Consider the following 5,224-nt stretch of genomic DNA (forward strand, 5'->3'; position numbering starts at 1 on the left):
TGGGATTTAACGTCATACTTAACAATTTTTCAGTCATATGGTGACGAAGGAATCCTTAGAGTGCATGTAATGTGCCTTGTTGCAGGACGGATTTCCACCGCTCTTTTATTTAGTGCTGCTTCGCTGAGACGCCTTACCGAAGGTAAGTAAGCAGCCGCGCCCGAGCCAATATACTGATACGGGTCAACCGTTGCTCTATCCCCTTCATGCAGAACACCAAGCGAGGAAGTTGCAACTTCCTCTTTTAATGTCTTAGGTGTGACTCGACCTAGGACTGACCCTAGATCTACGGCTCCCAAAACGGACTCTCTACCAACTGTGCTACCCGGGCCGGTCATTTTAGACTTGAATTTAGTCTGTTAATGTTGCAGTTTTGACTTACTTAAATATGCATGTCTTTCTCCCTGATGGTACCTAGGGAGGTGTGCCAGCAACATGCGGGTTTCTCCTAGCCTCTGCCAGCTTTCCGCCCACCTTAATACTGGCTGCCTGCTATAAGGCAAATTTTTTAGTATGGCGTAAAATACCAATCAAATAAATAAAGAAATAATGTGATGAATGCTTCCGAAGATAAGTCACCTAATCAGGGCCGGAGATCGAAATCAAATCATAGCTGACTTTTATGAATAATGGCTCACATGTCCAGTCAGAATGATGGCAAACGTGTTTTCAAAATACTAGTCAAAGAAATCACGTGTAAGTATCTAATGATATATTGCCAAACTGCGTTACAACTTTTCACACAATCTCAACATGAATTTGATCGCGAATATCCGTTTTGGATAGATTTTATCCTGAAGTTAAGATTGAGACAATACATGTATATCTGGATCTACCCCTGTTGATCGATGAAGGGTTAACTTTAACCTGATTAACCCAAGCCTCAGACAGTCAGATATTAGCGCTGATATTACGAGCGGAGATCAGACTGCAGTTTATAACGACTTTTGCCACCTTTGCCTTAGTGGCTACTTTCAGGGCCGCAGGAGGCTCTCACTAATGCGATCGATATGAATTTAAGTCCAGCTCAAGGCAGCTTCTTCTCCAGCTGTGTGTGGACAGGTTTGCAACAACCGGATGGACGTGCCCCCCACCCCCATGCCACCACCACCAAACTGAGCCTGGTTTACTCCTACCATAATGCTGACAGCCGTCGTATAAGTGAAATGTTGAGTACAGCGTAAAACCCCAATCAAAAATATAAAATCAACTTTGCCGCTTTCTGACGCGGGTTCAACGCCGTTCTCTGACAGGTATTCATAGTTTTGACGTGATGTCATAACTGCTCTGAGCCTATCATCAACATACACTTAGTCAAGTGACTAGAGTACAGGAGGTGAAGGCAAAGCGAATTTACGCCGGTGAGAAAGGCGTTGAGTAAGATCTTAGCATGAATAATGAAATATGTAGGTTTTGGGTAAGAAATTTTTCTTCAGAAATCGCCAAAAATCTTCATTTTTGTTTATTTAGTTCCATGTTATTTATCGCCCCCAGGTTTATGCGTGGAACCCAGATGCTCAAATCTATGAATTGTGAAGATTCTATCCTTCCATTATTTCTGGGGGACAGTACTCTCACGTGTAGAAAACATGTAGAAAAACAGGGATAATGTTTATATCTGGCGCCACACGAATTAGGAATGACTACTTCGATAGCCTAGTGGTTAGGTCTTGAAGTCGTGAGACTTGGGTTAAACCTAGATTTGGTCCTACCAAAAATTTTAAAAATGATACTTTTTGCTTCCTCACTATATATATATATATATATATATATATATATATATATATATATATATATATATATATATATATATATATATACTTAACTTTCTACGTTCTGTTATATTCCAACTGCAGTTTCAAACTTCATGTTATCTTCAAGGAATATGAAAATGAATGTCCACACAGGTCTTTATACAGGATATGTGTTACCAGTAACTAAGGAACATGTTACGTACATGTCAAAACAGGCAGTGGTTTAGTTACATGGCATAATACATGGATAAATTGTTGCTGGGAAGAAGGTCGTACATGTATAAAGTAGCGAGCAATAGATTAATCAGAACCTGACAGTGTTTATCCGCAGGGCGACTAATGACGATGCGTCTTTATTATCGTCGACCGGATAATCTGTGACATAATATTTGTACATATACAATGAGTTATATATATATATATATATATATATATATATATATACAAACACTTCGTTATCTAGATAATGTCGGACATCGCACACTTGATAATACAAAGACGACATTATCCAAGCATTTGTGAACTTAAGTAATATTATTCGAATGTATTTGAAATCAGTTCGTTGTCGTGTATCAGTCTAAGCGACACGTCCTCAAATTGCATAGCGTCAGATGTAGAACTTTCTGAAAATTAACAGTCCTGAATTAGGACCATAGAAGAAAAGACACTGGACCAAACCTGTAAATGCATTGATAAAATACCACGGTAGAGTATCCTACATAAACTTTAAAACGCATAACTTTTTTATTTTATTTTTTATGATCTTGCATAACCGAGATATCGCTGCTCACTGTGAGACAAATCGTGAATGTTAGGTAACCCCATCGAAAGCGCCAATATGTTATCAGTTTCAGCAATAAACCAGACAGCACTTATTTCTGTAATACGGGACCGCACCTCATTCCGCTGCGGTGACATGGATACAGTTCTGTCTTTTAGCCATATGAGCATGTACGGGAGACGCGACATTGTGTTCCCGGTGTCTCTAACATCAAGTGGTCTAGTAAGAATTTTAGGTTTAAATTAAACGTGTCGAAATGAAATGACTGTTTATGGCCGTTTAAGTCTGTCTCCACATCTTCTACGAAATAACTGAGGTTATAATATGTGTTGTCTATTCGCTTTAAGGCTATGTGAAGCGATTTTGCTTCATTTTGTAAAGTGCTATTTAAGTAGCCTGTAGTGGTGACGTCAATGGTGATAGTTGTCAAAAGAACTTTATTGGTAGTAGAGCCCGAACTGGGGGCCGCTAAGCTTCACAGTATATTTATGGATGACGTCAGTTCCTAGAAAAACAGAGGGGTTATTAAGAAATATATAATGTGCCTCAAAAATTACCTTTTTCTCATGGTATAACTTTTTTCATTTCCCTTTAAACCATAATCTTCGTTTTAGTGTGCCTGTTCATAGATGAAGGAGTGATCACACTTTAGAAGTGTTGCCGGCACGGCACACTTGTAATTGTTGCTGTGCATAACACTTAAGTGTTGCCAAGCATGTACATTTTCAAAGCGCGGTCACTCTTCTAACCATTAAGTTGTTAATGCAGCACTTAAGTTTTAAGAGTGCATGAAGGGGTTACAATTGAGTCTTTCACCGCAGTAGTGCGTCAGACTGCTAGGTTTCTTATCTGTCTTGTAATAATGACGAGCTAACACGAATGTAATAAAATTCCAAAAATGATAATATTTAGCTGAAGTATAAGGAAAAGAAAAACGGAGCATTTTCTTAATCACTGGTGACGAGATACATATCGGCCTAATAGTAAGACTGTGACGCAGGATTCTTTACTTTGGTGTATAATTTACATATCTTTATGCCTCTCAGTATATGCCATATCAACACAGCACTAATTATGTATTTGTCTGGTTATGTAAATGGTGTGTTGAAGGATTTTTCCCGTAGAGTACAGAGGCGGTCGAGTCGTCACAGTGAAGCCATGGAGGTAGAACTCAATAGTGTGGACAACAGAATAGTGCCCGCAGCAAACCACGGGCCTTCGCCATTTACATCATGTTCTTGGGGCGGTTGTAGGGGCGCGGAGGGGCCCACTAAGTTGCCCAGAAGAAGCCATGTACTATCTGTGTAAATGTCACCTTGCCCACACTTGTAGCGACACGGCTTATCGGGCTCGGGTCATTTCGAGAGTGTTCACCGAATCCCGAGAAACATCAACGATGACGCAATTTCTGAAGAAAAAAAATCCGACCGTTGACGAAAAATATACATAATATAGAGGAAGTACTTAACGGGTATAAAAGTAACCCCAAAATGATCATTTTAACAAAAATTCTAGGGCATAATTTCCTTCTTATGGTACAGAAACATAGTCTTTGCTTTAGAGTTCCTTTTCATGTATCCTTTAAAGCAGTCTGAATTCAGACCTGCTCTATCGTATAGGGCAGGGGCGAATCCACGAGGCGAACATAAGCACCCATAAATGAGTTAAACTTGTCAAAAATATTCGTGTTCTGCTAAACTGCATAGGAAAATAACGACACTAATGACGAGATGTGTTTGTGACTGTTTACTGCTCTGATGAATTAAACTGAATTGTGTAATTCATATCTGCACACAAATATATCAATTCAGGATTTATGTATTTGATTGGTATTTTACGCCGTACTCAATCATATTTCACTAATACCATGCCTGTCAACATTAGTGATGGAAGGACACTGGGCAGAGCCCGAGGGAAGCCCACGGCCACCCGCAGGTTATTGACAGACCTTGGCAAGTACGGCCGGAGAGGAAGCCAGCATGAGCTGAACTTGAACTCACATCGACCGCATTGGTGAGAGGTTCCTGGGTCAGTGGCGGTCAGCATCAGTGGTGGGAGGACATTGGGCGAAGCCCGAGGGAAACCCATGGCCACCCGAATGTAACTGACAGATCTTCGCACGTACGGCTGGGAGGTAGCCAGCATGAGCTGGACTTGAACTCTCAGCGACTGCATAGGCGAGAGGCTCCTGGGTCATTGCGCCGCGCAGACACGCTGACCACCTCGGCAACGGAGGCCCCTAAGAACTAAAGAACGGCAAGTTTGAAAATGTTAACATGTGATACCGTGCATGTAAGCATCTCTAAACTACCAATCCACACTGGACACCCGTCCAAACTACATGTAAAACTAAATTGGTTCAAATGACCAACAATAAATCCATCCGATAATCATCACAAATCAGAGTACACGTTAAATACTGTTATAATATTTGTCCAGGGATTACACTGAGTACTAAGATTCCAGATACGTTATACAGAGGCCATGAACCTTGAACGCAGCGGCAGATAAACTGGGACAAGCACAGCCCTTGCTGGAATCCCCAGCAGATGTACAGACGAAGCTCAGCTCCTAATGCCTTCGGAGACGTCCGCGCTTCTTGTGTTTCAAAGTTGGCCGCCGAAATAAAAAAACAAAAAAGAAAAGGGACCGTGTCAGATATCAACTCGTTAAACTATGTCTTGGTAGG

Source organism: Liolophura sinensis, chromosome 11 (assembly GCF_032854445.1).
Source record: "Liolophura sinensis isolate JHLJ2023 chromosome 11, CUHK_Ljap_v2, whole genome shotgun sequence".
NCBI classification, from domain to species: Eukaryota; Metazoa; Mollusca; class Polyplacophora; order Chitonida; family Chitonidae; genus Liolophura; species Liolophura sinensis.